Here is a 15,703-nt window from a genome sequence, read left to right as displayed (position 1 = left end):
GGGAAAGATATGGTATGGACCTCCTATTTGGGTACTCTGAGGCCCATGAGAGATTTCCTCAGCAGACATTTTCCTAGCTACCATCAGTTCTGAGGAAGGGTCACTGGACCCGAAACGTTAACTCTGAATACTCTTCACAGATGCTGGCAGACCTGCTGAGCTTTCCAACAATTTCTGTTTTTGACACTAGAACATCTACCTTGAATAATTCCTGCTAACTCTAAATCCAACTTGTAATATTTGCTTTCAGCTCTTCCTGTTCAATTGACTTTGCTACCAGTCATTTTATGGTGGCTGACTGCAAAAAGAACTACAAATTCTGTTGTGTTGGCAATCATCACAGCTGCCTTGTTATTTTCCTTAATGCCTTCATCAAGCATTCTAGCCAACTTCTCGGTGTGAGCTGTTGTTTTGAGCAAAACTTGCAATGCATTTCAGTTCTCATTATATTGGAAACCTCTCTAGACAGACAGAAAAATTTGAGTTCCAGCCAAATGTCAGGAGCCAGTATGATAGCTCAGATGACAAAAATTGCAATGTCACATCGGAAAAGAAGGCTAGATCCAAAGCAACAGTTTTAAAAAGTATTCAGGCAGTCTGTACACTGTTTTTAAATTTCTAATGTTAACAGAGAGCTGACAAACTCATGAGCATTGTTTGTGTGAAGCATTGGGAATGTTACTGGCAGTTAGAAACATGCACTTCACGATCCGTGCACTCAGAGCTGCAACTCAAGAGCAGTAGCAGTCAAGCCATGACTATCCACTCTTCTCAATACTGTATACATTGAGCACGGGTCAGTGAGTGAACACAAGACTCAAACACCACTGGAGAATTGCAAAGGTAAGAATGAAGACAAGTAACATATAACTAAAAAAGTGCCTATTGGAGTATGCTTAAAAGGAAATGTTCCATACATTGGATTAATATATTCTTTGTGTATGGAGAGTTTTATTTAAGCATTTAGGGGCCTTTTATTTTTGAGTATGGCTATTTGCGAGTGCAAAGGGAGTCTTTCTTGTGTATGTTATCTGAATTGTTTTGTGCATGGTGTCCCCTCCATTTTATCTATGAGGTCCTGCTAGAGAGATAGAGAGAAAGAGAGAGAGAGAGAGAGAGAGAGAGAGAGTGTGTGTGTGTGTGTGTGTGTGTCTGTCTGTTGCTGAAATTTTCACCTCTGCACTTTTCTTACACTAATCTCATTTCCTCATGATCATCATGCCCACTTATTTGTTTTGTGACAAGTATCACTTATGCTCCAAGAAATTGGATAACTCAATCTGGCTATCTACTTTCAATCTAATTGAAGGCAGCATAGTGATTTAGTGGTTTGCACTGCACCCTCACAGTGCCAAGATCCTGGGTTCGATTCCAGCCTTGGCCGACTGTCTGTCTGAAGTTTGCACATTCCCTCCGTATCTGTGTGGGTTTCCTTTGGGTGCCCCAGTTTCCTCCCAGAGTACAAAGATGTGCAGGTTAGGTGAATTGACCACGCTAAATTGCCCATAGTGTTCAGGGATGTGGAGGTTGGGTGCATTAGTCATGGGAAATGTCGAATAATGGCATCTGGGTGGGTTACTCTTCGGAGGCTTAGTGTGGACTTGTTGGGCCAAGTGGTCTGTTTCCACACTGTAGCGATTCTATGATAATGTAAGAATCTACTTAGAACAACTTAATGTTCCGGACATTAAGTTAATGTTCCTGAAGAAGGGCTTATGCCCGAAACATCGATTCTCCTGTTCCCTGGATGCTGCCTGACCTGCTGCGCTCTTCCAGCAACACATTTCCAGTAATGTTCCGGACAGCCAAGTAACATGTCGCATACTACAGTGTAGTGCATTATCCCCAACTGCTTAATGCAGAAACTCAGGTGAACATTTTTGTCAAAAAATTCAGAAGGTTGATTTGCAGGAGACTAAGTATCTAGTCAATATTGGCTGGTACCCTTTTCTCAGCAACAGTGTCTCCTCTCAGCCAAAAATACACATCATGATTTGGTCCTGGATCTTACACGTGGATATACTATTTAATTTGTTTTTGTTAGTTTCACTTTTGTGAATGGAAAGATTGTAATCAAGCTGAGGTTGAGAATTTCCAGTACCAGTATGAGTCAACAGTTGGAGTGGATACTTACATACTTTCTGTCCCCTCTTGAGCCATAGTACCTCTCTTACAGAGACCACAATTTCTCACTAACCTCAATTTTCAAAAGGCTAAGTCCACTAACACGAAAGTACCTTCAGTGAAAAATAGCATTGATATGTTTTCCAAAACATTCATTGTTAGCGCATCCTCGGGGTCACATTCACCTCACCATCCATGAAGGCCTCAGGTGGGACAGACAGTGGAAAATTCTCCCTCACTTCCCTTTCAAAGAGATAAGTCAATAAGTTTCTCTTCTACCCTTTGACGATACGCAGAAAAACAACCTGGATATAATGCAAAATTTAGCTGTCAGCTTCTTTCAAGGGTCTGCAGAAAACATTCAAAAGATAATTATTAATTGCTGAATTAAAATGGCTCTACAGTGTTGCTATGCAGGGTGACTAAGTCTGTACACAGTATTGAAACAGAGGTAAAGTAAGTATAACGCTAAACCTCTACGTCCTTTGTTCATGGGGTCCTCAACAAGTTAAATACGAACAAAATGATATAATAAATGATTATAAAATAAAAATATTATAAAAAATGAATACTTAAGTTTCTTGTCATTGTGGTATATGACTCAGAATACTGTACATGATCCATGATTATAGTTTTGAGCAATACTGTACGTAGTGACTGTTATAAACTGGAAAGATGACCAGGATCCGTTTTAAAGGGCACAGGGTGAAATGGTATTGTGCCAGCCTTTTGGTGCAAACCAGGTGCAGGAAAGGATCCCTGCATTGGAACACTTGGGTCTACGATGCACTTATTGTTAGTCCTCAATCTGCAATGAACTAGACCCAGTCAGGTGGCTGCCAAAGAAGATTTACTTGTCAAGCCATTGAGCTGTCATCTGTGGCCTTCTATGGTCATCTTTAAGAAATGTTCAGTAAGCCACATGTAAATTTGTTTTACCTGAGCACTGTACGTTGTCATTGTCTCTGTTCAATGCAGTTGATTCAAAAGCCTGCTAGGAAGTATATAATTAAATTGGCGAAGATTCAGAAAACATTTACAAGGATGTTGCCGGGTAATGGAGGGTTTGAGTTATGAGGTTGGGATAGGCCAGGACTTTTAACACTGGAGCATATGAGGTTGAGGGGTGACCTTATTAGAGGTTTATAAAATCTTGAGGGGCATAGCAAAGGTTTTTTTTTCCCCTAGGTTAGTGGAATTATAAAACTAGAGGTCATAGATTTAAGGTGAGGGAGAAAGATTTAAAAAGGACCTGAAGGGCATCTTTTTTCTCACAGTGGGAGGGTTCATATGTGGAATGAACAGCTAGAGGAAGTAGTCGATGCAGGTACAGTTACAGCATTTAAAAGACATTTGGAGGGGTACACGAATAGGAAAAATTTAAAAGGATATGGGCCAAAACGAGCAACATGTACTGATGCGTCTCTTTCCATGCTGTATGACTCTATGACTCTATGACTATACTACACTATAAGTATATTAAGAAGTTACACCCATCATTTGAATTTTTAAATTGTCCAATGCATTTTTCTGGTCAGGAATCTGGACATCCATTGTGCTTGCTCATTTGGGATGCTTAAGGCTACGCAGGTAATGTTAAACCTGGAAATCAGACATGAATCAACTAACTTCTCGGTCTATCTGCCATAAATCATTATTGCAAAAAGTTACAATGAAAATGGAAATTTATCATTAAAACCTAGAACAATACAGTTAGGAAAATAGTAATTTAGCCCATTATGCCTTGTAGATGATGGTCAGGTTCTACGGAGTCTGATAGTGAGTTACTCTCTGCAATATTCCATTTCTAATTCATAATTAATTCTATTCCTGTTCTTTTACCTAGCCCCAAAATTCTTTTCTTTTCACATTTTTATCAAATTCTCTTCTGAAATTAACTATTGAATCTGCTTTCACACTATTTTCAACCAGTGCATTCCAGACCACTACTCACTGTGTAACAAAGTTTTGCTATTGGTTATTTATGTTAAATCTGTTTCTTTTGGTTTCAAGACCTTCTTTCATTGAAACCACAGTCTTCTTACTTTACAAAAACCATTCTTGATTTTGAACATCTCTGTTGAAGTTCTTCTTAATCTTCTAAGGGACAGCAGATGACCTTTTCCAACCTCTCCACATAACTGAAAGTTCCTCATCCCTGTTACCATTCCCGGGAATGCTTTCAACACCCTCTGCAAGGCCTCTGCAGTACATTCTATATTGTAGCAGCTCCATCTTTTGGGTGTTGCAAATAAAGCAGGCATTCAAAATAAAATTTGTTTATATTTTATCTGACGTTTGACTTGGGGGCAGATACAATCACAGAGCTTCTTCACACGTGTAGTTTCATAAGTACATTGTATATTGTAGTATTGTATAAAATATCATTGAATATAAGCTATTTCTGAATCTTATTCAACAAATGGTGTGGAATAAGGCCAAAATTATGTGTGGTGATGGGATGGGATAAAGTCAAAGTTTTGCTGAGTACCTGGGTGCTTCATGGTGGATTAAGAGCCAGTGACCCATTACTTAAGGGAAAATCTAAATTTTGTGTAGATTGTTCACCAGGATGGTTATGACTAAGAACCTATCCACCTCTGTGGTATGCATGACAGAAGCTTAAGAAAAATTAGTTAAAACCAAGAAGAAACTTAATATCTTTCAGTGGCATGTAGGAATGGGACTGGGTTAATGATTGTTAATGATTGTTAGTAATTAAACAGACCAAAATCAATAACAACATCTTGCATTTATATAATGTCTTCAATTTAGTAAATCGGCCACTGAAATACTACACTGAGCCGCATAAAATATTAGATTAATTTGGTCAAGAAGGTAGATTTTAAGAAGAGCAATTAGGAAGGAAAGAGATGTAGAGAGGTAGAGATGTGTATGGGGGGCATTCCAGAGTGTGGGGCCTTGGCAACTGAAGGTAAGGCCACCAATGTGAAGTGATTAAAATCAGAGATACACAAGACACAAGAATTAATTAAATGTAGAGATCTTAGCTGGCTACAAGAAGCAAACGGAGGCCAGAACAGGGAAAGGTTTGAAAACAAGAGACGGGAATTTGAACATTAAAAAATAGGAGCAAGACTAGGCCATTTTGCCCTTGGAGCTTGTTCCACAATTAAAGTAAGATGTTGCTTGCACAAAAATCAGTGTAGTTCAGTGAATACAGGGGCGATGAATAGTTTTTTTAAAAATTTCACTCATGGATATGGGCTTCACTGGCTGGGTGAGGAATTATCCCCCATGCCTAACTACCCTTCAGAAGGCATGGTGAGCTGTTTTTTTGAACTGCTACAGTCCATGTGCTGTAGGTAAACCCATAAAGCTGTTAGGGAGGGTATTCTACGATTTTGTCCCAGTGATACTGACAGAGCAGTGAAATATTTCCAAGTCAGTATGGCTTGGAGGGGAATTTACAGCTGGTGGTTTTCCCATGAATCTGCTGCCCTATCCGTCTAGATGAAGTGGAAATAGGCTTGGAAAGTGTTCTCCATGGATCCTTGGTGAATTTCTGCAGTGCATTTTGTAGATAGTACATTCTGCTGTTACTGAGAATTGGTGGTGGAGGGAGTGGATGTTTGTGGATTAAGTGCCAATCAAGTGAATGTTTTTATGGTGTCAAGTTTCTTGAGTATTGTTGGAGCTGCACCCATTTAAGCAAGAGGGGACTATCCCATCACACTCCTGACTGTGCCTTGTAAATGATGGTCAGGCTCTGGGAATCTCATAGTGAGCTACTGGCTGTAGTATTCTAAGCCTCTGGCTTGCTCTTGTTGTTATTCTATTTATCTGGCTAGTCCAGTTCATTTTCTGATCAATGGTAACTTCCAGGATATTGCTGGTGGGGCTTCCATGATGGTATTGCCATTGAATGTCAAAGGGCGATGGTTAGATTCTCTATTATTGGATATGGTCATTGCCTGGCATTTGTGTGGCATGAATATTACGTGCCACTTTTAAGCCCAAGTCTGGGTAGTGGCCATACCTTGCTACATTTGGACAAACACTGCTTCTGTATCAGAGGAGCCATAAATGGTACTGAATACTGTGAAATTATTAGCAAACATCCCCAGTTCTGACCTATTAATGGAGGGAAGGTCATTAATGAAGCAGTTGAGGATGATTGGATCTCGACACTATTCTGAGGAACTACAGCTGCAGATATGTCCTGAAGCTATGATGACTGGCCTCCAACAACCACAACCAATTTCATATAACTGCAATCAACAGAGAGCTTTCCCCCTCATTCCCATTGACTCCAGTTTTACTAGAGCTACTTGATGCTACACTTGATATCAAGGGCTGTTACTCTGATTTAGTAAGTTTGGGCACTGGTGGTGGAGTTTTGGATGACCTCAAGTTTATGGATGGCAGAATGTGGGAGGCCAGCCAGCAGCACATTAGCTTAATCAATCTGGAAGTAACAAAAGCAAGAATGAGAGTTTCAGCAGCATAAGAGCTCAGCCAAGAGCAGAGTTTTGTGAATAACTTCAAAATCTTACAATTGTGGTTATATAAAATGTGAATTTAACATTCCAAATAGCAACAACATCAGCATTGCCACACCTTGGGTGATAAATTCAGGTAAGTGACAGTATGGATGACACCATTAATGCCAATGTATGGCTAATGCAGAGTGCTCAGGACCAAAACCAATGAAAGCCAAAATCCTCAATCTTTGATCAGTAACTATAGTATTAAAGCACTTGCAACCACTAATCTGTGTAAGTTACACAGTAGCTTCAGACCAAAGAAATAGAAGTAAGCCTTTCATTCCCTCGCACCTGTTCCCCATTCTCGATCAGAGCTGACTTCAAAACTATATTCTTGCATTTTCCCATATCCCTTGATGCCATTACGAACCAGAAATCCATCAATTTCCATCTTGAACTTACTTATTGACTGAGCTTTCACAGTTCTCTGGAATAAAGAATTCCAAAAATTCACCACCCTCTGTGTGAAGAAGTTCCTCCCTATCTCAGTCCTAAATGGCTTGCTTTGTATTCAAAGGGAGTGTCCCTGGGTTTATAGACCTCACAGCCTGGGGAAATATCTTTTCTGCATCTAGTCCATTCCTTTTCTGAGGTTTCCTGTCATTCTTCTAAACTCCAGAGACTTCAGGTCCTGTGTCCTTAATCTCTCCTGATAAGATAGTTCCACCATTGCAGAAATGATGAATCTCTGCTAACTGCCTACTTGACAAGTATACCCTTCCTCGGACTAGAGGACCAGAACTGTGCACAATATTCCAAGTAGGTAAAAATGAGGACTGCAGATGCTGGAAACCCGAGTCTGGATTAGAGTGGTGCTGGAAAAGCACAGCAGGTCAGGCAGCATCCAAGGAGCAGGAAAATCGACGTTTCAGGCAAAAGCCCTTCATCAGAAATAGAGGCAGGGTGCCTGCAGAGTGGAGAGATAATTGAGAGGGGATGGGGGTGGGGAGAAAGTAGCATAGAGTATAATAGGTGAATGGGGGTGGGGATAGAGGTAATAGGTCAGAGAGGAGGATGGAGTGGATAGATGGAAAGGAAGATAGGCAGGTAGGACAGATCATGGAGACGGTGTTCAGCTGGAAGGTTGGAACTGGGGTAAGGTGGGGGGAGGGGAAATGAGGAAACTGGTGAAGTCCACATGGATACCCTGGGGTTGAAGTGTTCTGAGGCGGAAGATGAGGCATTCTTCCTCCAGGCATCGGGTGGTGAGGGAGCGGCAGTGAAGCAGGCCCTGGAGGAAGAACGCCTCATGTTCCGCCTTGGAACACTTCAACCCCAGGGCATCAATGTGGACTTCACCAGTTTCCTCATTTCCCTCCCCCCACCTTACCCCAGTTCCAACCTTCCAGCTCAGCACCATCCCCATGACCTGTCCTACCTGCCTATCTTCCTTTCCATCTTCCTTTCCACTTATCCACTCCACCCTCTGACCTATCACCTTCATCCCCACCCCCATTCACCCATTGTACTCTTTGCTACCTTTCCCCACCCTCCTCTCTGACCTATCACCTCCATCCCCACCCCCATTCACCTATTGTAGTCTATGCTACTTTCTCCCCACCCCCACCCACCTCTCAGTTATCTCTCCACACTGCAGGCTCCCTGCTTCTATTCTTGATGAAGGGCTTTTGCCTGAAACGTCGATTTTCCTGCTCCTTGGATGCTGCCTGACCTGCTGTGCTTTTCCAGCACCACTCTAATCCAGACAATATTCCAAGTACAGTGCTCACTACTGAACTGTGTGCTGTACCTGCATTCTAGCTTTCAGTGATTTCTGAACAAAACACATGGTAATTTGAGAGTAGTCATTCACTGTTTTCCCAAGGTTAGCTCAAGAATATCAACAAGTTTGGAGCATACATGAAAAATTATCATTGAATACAAAATTATTTTGAAATACCTGAGAGAAATACCTACTGTTGATACTTTCTTCCCTGCATAAAAGTCAATATATTTTGTGGAGTACTGTGACTACCTGAAAATGCGATTGTTAGAGGTGATGCTTGATTTTTCGTAAATTAGACACAACGGCAGGCCCAAAGCCTGTTCCACCATTCAATTAAATGCTTAGATCATGGCCACCAATGCCTTAACTCTAATCATCTGTATTCATTCCAAATTCATTAATAACCTTGCCAAACAAAAATGACTCATGTATTTCAACAAGAATCCCTTATAAATCTCTTGTAAATTAAACAATCCTTATTAATGAATAAAAGTTGATGACATAATATTGGCAGGAGAAATTGTTGATATTTTACATTAGTTAAACTGAACTGGGTAAAAATGAGTCCTTGATTAACCTCTTACACTGAAATTAGGAAGAATTTAATCCAAACATTTCAATACTTTCTTCAGGAATTAGTATCCCATGAAGGACCTCCTACCTCCAAGAGCTTCCAGCCAATCAGGAGCTAGCAGATCTCCATTACCAACAGCTGCTGCTGCTGCTAATGCCCCTCCCAGAGGCCAAAGGTCACTGAAGGACTCAGGCCATGAGTTATTGAGGATGGGATGCAAGTTATATGAAGGTGCCCTTGAACATGAAATGCACAGGGGTTGGTGGGAGTCAGAGGGCAGAGGACTGGCGCTCAGCTGGCTCAACTGCTACCCTTTTCCCAATATTGGGTCCCTTAACTAGACACTGAGTGCCTTTGAACAAGGTTCCCAAACCCCAATCCCACTGCACTCTGACTCCCACACTCCAGGTGCGCAGAAGCAAACTTGGCAGGATTTCCTGTGTGACAACTCCCCTAACTACCTGCATCTGGTTAAATACAAGTGGCACTGAGATGAAGCCCTTAATTGGGCATTAATTGCACAGAGGTGGGAAAGCTCCTCTGTTGGATATACTTCTTCGAGCTAAAAGGATCAAAGAGGTGGGGACAGTGTACTGAGTTGGATGAACAGCCACGATCATGCTAAATGATGGAGCAGCTCAAAGGGCTAAATGGCATACTCCAATTCCTATTTTCTTTGTTTCTATGTTTAAGGCAGCAGGATCCCCATCCCAGTCCCTCCCCCTTATTAAATGCACCAACTCCAAACCTGCTACTAGGGAGAGTATTAAATTCTGCCCATCAGCTCACCCTCTGCCATTGCAGGTTTTCAGAGGTCGTCCTCAACTTCACGTATAGTATACATGAGCAGTCTTCATTAACACTAAGTACAATCTAAAAACTGGTTACAACATGCTTCTGATAATATTTTTGTGATAGAGGGTCTAATTAAATTCAGGAAATATTTCTGTGTTCAAGGGAGTAAGATTGACAATCTCATATCTCCACATTTGCACAGTAAAGAATACAATAAAAATTACTGATCGCTTAATTGAGATGCCATTGCTTTAGTCTCACACTTTCTACTGAAAGCAATTAAAGCTGCACAAAAACCTATTATCCTTCCACATTCAACTCTCAGTAAAATTAAAATGTGAGCCTCAATCAAGATGTAGTTACTGCACAATTGTCTTAAATTATCATTGACCAATGCATATTTTTTACACTTGATATTCAAGTGTATTTTTTAAAAACTATGGAAGATTTTTACAGTTCAAAAGTATCATGAAGTTTGCCTTTATGTCCAGAAAAATAACCATCTTTGTTAAACTGTAACCAGAAAAAGATACAGTGCACATGAAAATGGGAGTTATTGTTTTAATCCAGATGGAAATTGTGTTTGGAGAAAGTGGGGACTGCAGCTGCTAGAGATCAGAGTCGAGAATGTAATCCTGGAAAAGCACAGCAGGTAAGGCAGCACCCCAGGAGCAGGCGATTGTTTTTTTTTTGGATGGGAGATGCCCAGAGGTGATGAGGTTGTGGATGGTCTGGGAGATGATGGTTTGGTGATGGGAGGTGAGGACATGATCAAGGGGACAGTAAGAGGAGGTGTCTGCGAGTTGGTGCCTGGCTTCAGTGGTATAGAGATCAGTGCGCCACACTGCTACTGCACCTTCCTTGTCTGCAGGTTTGATGGTGAGGTTGGGGTTGGAGCAGAAGGAGTGGAGGGCTGTGCGCTGTGAGGGCAGGAGGTTGGAGTGGGTGAGAGGGGTGGACAGATTGAGGCAGTCGATGTCACAGCGGATAATTGTGGAAATGAAGAGGTCAAGGGCAGGTAATTGTGGAAATTGTGTTTGCATGCTGGAGCTACTGCATTGTATGAACCACATTGGATTATTTAAACTTTAGGAACCTTTTAGGTTTACTTAAGCTTTTGAGCTCAAAAGGAATTGCTGCCAATCAACATCTGATAAACACAGAAGACTGGTATTAAACGCAATATAATCCTATGTTGGAATGCAGCTGCTTTGAAGTTCTGGGATACAAGTAAAGTTTACTCAAAATTGCTATTTAGAAGGGGAGGAAAAGAATTTACTCTGCATGATTTCATGAAAATAAATTACACAGCTATGTGTGTGTTCTGAATGTGCCATCTTCTGATCAGTCACAGTGCAACAGTGGTACTCAATTAGCAGAGCTGCCTGCTGCAGTTATATCTTCCCCAGTACTCTCAGATAAATATTTCAAAAGACCTCGACTTTCCACAACAAAAGGAAAAAGAGATGAATTATAAGATTGAACTGGTTTTGTCAGAGTTCTCATAGAATCCTCAGTTATGGTTTTAAGATACCACTTGTGGTGATGCTAAACTGCATGGATTTGTCGTGTCACCATAGTCTTACCAGACCATAGGGGCTGCACTGTCATCAGAGAGAAGCAACTGGTGGTGATTTAACCTGAGGCCACCAGACCTCAGGTGAGGGAAGCGGTTGAGAAGGAGAGTCCTTCGTGATAATCTCAACCTGGTGATGGGAACTGAACCCACGCTGTTAGCACCACACTACACTATAAACCAGCAATCCAGCCAACTGACCTAAATCAATGCCCACTGCATAGATTAGAAAGGAGCATTGAACAAAGACTCTAGAAAAAAATAAATTATTCACTGTATATCTATTTAGACCTCACCTACAAATTCATATGTTATGAGAAAATATTATCATCATCAAACAACTTGGCCTGAGCTTGTAACTAAATAACAAATAAACTAAATGAATTTCCTCATAATATTTTTCAATTTTGTTTTACACTTTATTTTTGTGATTTCTAAAATTTTGTTTACATTTCAAAATTTACCTATGTTGTAAAAACAGAAATTACTGGAGAAATTCAGCAAGTCTGGCAGCATCTGTGGAGAGAGAAACAGAGTTAATGTTACAAATCCAATATGACTCTTTTTTTGTATCCTTGATCATTCATCCATGAAGTTTGTTATTTGTACATAATTTCATCCATAATGATTGCCTTTACAGTTTTATCTTAGAGGCATTTTGTGGAACTTTAGATAAAACAATGAGCAATATATCAAACTCATGTTTGATCTTTTCTAGTAAAACTTAATCTAAAAGAAATTTAACCTTAAATTGAAATAAATTAACATTGTACTCAGATGGTGCATAGGGTTTGGTGGAGGGAGGTTAATTCTCACAAAGTGAGGGCTGCAGATGCTGGCAGCCAGAGTCGAAGAGTGTGATGCTGGAAAAGCATAGCAGGTCAGGCAGCATCCGAGGAGCAGGAGGATCGACGTTTCGAGCATAAGCTCTTCATTAGGAATGAGGCTTGTGGGCCAAGGGAGCTGAGAGATAAATAAGTGGGGCTGGGGGGAAGATAACTGGGAATGCGATAGTTTCATGAAGGTGGGGGGTAATGGTGATAGGTTGGAGAGGAGGGTGGAATGGATAGGTGGGAAGGAAGATGGACAGGTAGGATAGGTCAAGAGGGCAGTGCCGAGTTAGAAGGGGGTCTCGGATAAGGTGGGGGGGTGGGGGGATGGAGGGGTAGTGTGGGCGAAATGAGGAATCGGGTGAAATCCACATTGATGCCATGTGGTTGGAGGGTCCCAAGGCGGAAGATGAGGCGTTCTTCCTCCTGGCATCGGGTGGTAAGGGTTTGGTGATGGAGGAGGCCCAGGACATGCATGTCCTTGGGGGAGTGGGAGGGGGAGTTAAAGTGTTCAGCCACAGGGCGGTGGGGATGTTTTGTGCGTGGTTCCCGGAGATATTTCTGAAGCATTCCGCAAGTAGGCATCTAGTCTCCCCAGTGTAGAGGAGACCATATCAGGAGCAGCGGATACAGGAAATGACATGTGTGGAAGTGCAGGTAAAACTCTGATGGATGTGGAAGGCTTCTTTGGGGTCTTGGACAGAGGCAAGGAGGTAAGTGTGGGCACAAGTTTTGCAATTCTTGTGGCAGCAGGGGGAAGGTGCCAGGAGGAGAGGGTGGGTTGGTGGGAGGCGTGAACCTGACAAAAGAGCCGCGGAGGGAATGGTCTTTACGGAACACGGATAGGAGTGGGGAGGGAAATATATCCCTGGTGGTGGGGTCTGTTTGTAGGTGGTGGAACATTCATCATCCCTTTTGCTTGAAACGTCGATTCTCCTGCTCCTCGGATGCTGCCTGATCTGCTGTGCTTTTCCAGCACTACACTCTCAGATATACCAGTTTGATTTTCCCTTATTAACCAGGATTCAACAATTCTGTGCAAATTACTAAACTTTAGGAATGCTATCAAAATCAGAGGACCAATTAACGGCTTTAAAACACAGGGTCAGTTGGACAAAATATCTACATTCAACAGCAACAGTTAATAATTTGTGCTCTAAAATTAGTTGCACTTCTAGCCTAATTCTTTCTGCACAATTGCAAGACTGAAGTCTTCCAGCAAGGTTAAAAAGTCACCTGTTATGTCCTGGCCACAAAAAAAAACAGGAAGAATCTAATCTGACAAATTTCTGCCCCATCCGGCTCATCTCAATAACCAGCTTGGAAGATAGTATTACCCAGCACCACACGTTCAGCTTTGGTCCTGTCAAATGCACTCACCTCCAGACGTCTTCACAGCCTAGGGAAAAGAGGTGAGTTCAGAGGTGAGGTAAGAAAGACTGCTCTTGATACCATGGTTATAATTAACCAAGGGAGGCGTTGAGGAGCCCTAGTGAATAACCTATCATCAACATCCTGTGCGACACTATTGACCAGTAGCCCAACCAGACAATCTGCAAGATCAGTTCAGGAGCATGATATACATTGATCCATTTCTTGACTCCTAATGCTTTTCCAGTGTCAACAATGTACAAGTCAAGAGATGGAAAATTCTTCACTTGACTGGATGAATGCAATTCCAAAAATGCTCCCACTATGTACTGTAGCAATATTGGACACGCAGCAGTCACTTGGCAAACAACAATGCTTCCCAAAACAGCAAGGTGATTATGACCAGATAATCTGTTTTCAGCGATGGTGAAGAGATGAGAGGGATAAATCTTCTCTCTTCGACAAAAGAGTATCAGAAGTTGCTTTGTATCTACCTGAGAGGACATTCACAGGCCTGACACTCTGTGGCACCCCAGAGATAATACCTCCAGCACTTTCAGCACTCCCTCAGAGCTGCTTTGGAGTATTTACCTAGATTTCCAAGCTCAAATCTCTGGGGTAGACAGGCAGGAGGCTGGAAGAACACAGCAAGCCAGGCAGCATTAACAGGTGGACAAGTCAACATTTTGAATATAACCCTTCTTCAGGAATGGAGGTGGGGCTAGGGGGAGTTGCAGATTGAGTGCTACTTGAACACACATCATTCTGACTCAGGGCTAGGTTGCTGCACTGTCCTGGATATTACAGGTCTGTCCCATATTGGGGACAGGCATTTCTAGCTGTACCTGCATATCCTTTGTTCCATTTCCTTTTGAAACTGTCACCTCTTGTGAAAATCTTCATTATTTTTGCATGTGCATTGCACGCTCCGCCCGGGGACCTGCTGCCTTGATCTGTAAGGCAAACACCAAGCCACGCTTCTCAAATGGTGTGGAGAACAACTAGCCTTCTTGCTCTCACAAACTGTGCAACCATCACCACCATCACCCATCATTAACACCATCCCCCCAGCTCTGTCTAGATAACCTCTGCTCTCGCTCTTAGGTTCTGGTTAGCCTTCTCCTTTCCATATTACAATCCTACTAAAACTTCCCTTATTTTTCTCCCCAGGGGTTAATCACTCTGAATCATAGGTGAGATTCAGACTGAGCCAGAGCAGATAGTCCAAGGAGGTTCAAATCAATATTTGCTACCTGTGTAGATAACTAAAGGATATAAAGTTACCCATACCATTTTTACCATTTGCTTTCCTAAGCAGGTGCAACTAAAAGTTTTCATCTGCAGTTGACAGGAGGACAGTCCTTTTTATTAATTCATTGACTGAGCTAGCTAGTTACTTCCAGTCAGCTGGAATGAAGAATCACACCATTATTTAACTAACTTGAAGGAAAAGTCATTGCCTTTGACAATGAATCAGTGTGATTTACAAGAGGAAATTATGCATCCTTTATCCCCGTCAGAGAAGCATGGGTCAAAATTAATGTCTAGAAATCCAAGTTCTTTTCAACTTCCAGAGCTGAATATACATTGTGTTTTCCCATAATCAGTAAAGTACCTGAAACTAATTAAATTGGTATCTGGGCTTAAATTGAAAGACACTCTACCGGCAAGAAGTATGCAAGTGTTTGCTTGAAATTGGGAGTCACAGATCTGGAACAGTGAGTGGAATTTAATCAAGATAGAGTGGGGGTTTGGGGGGCGTGGGGGGGGGGGGGGGGGTGAAGAGGGTGGAATCTGGCCCACTGGTTGAAGTACATGTGAGAGCACCATGTCTTATCCTTTGGGGTTAGGCCCAACATAGTAAGTGCAGGCCAGATCCTCAAGTGGCCAGAGGAGACTGGCAGATCTTGATGAAGTGGTGGTTGCTGTTGACATTGCTGCCAGAATTGGTCCAGATTGCAGTGGGCCTGCAGGCTATAGCTAAGCAATGGACAGTGAACAAGTCTTACTCAGAGTCATGCAGCATGGAAACAGACCCTTTGTCCAACCAGTCCATGCCGAACATAATCCCAAACTACACTAGTCCCACCTTTCTGCTCCTGGTGCACATTCCTCCAAACTTTCCTATCCATGTATCAATCCAAATGTCTTTTAAATGTTGTAATTATACCCACATCCATCACTTCATTAGGAAGTTCA

Source organism: Chiloscyllium plagiosum, unplaced genomic scaffold (genome assembly GCF_037043375.1).
Source record: "Chiloscyllium plagiosum isolate Xiang-an unplaced genomic scaffold, Cpla_swu_hap1 HiC_scaffold_19, whole genome shotgun sequence".
In the NCBI taxonomy this organism is placed as follows: Eukaryota; Metazoa; Chordata; class Chondrichthyes; order Orectolobiformes; family Hemiscylliidae; genus Chiloscyllium; species Chiloscyllium plagiosum.
This window is presented reverse-complemented; position numbering follows the sequence as displayed.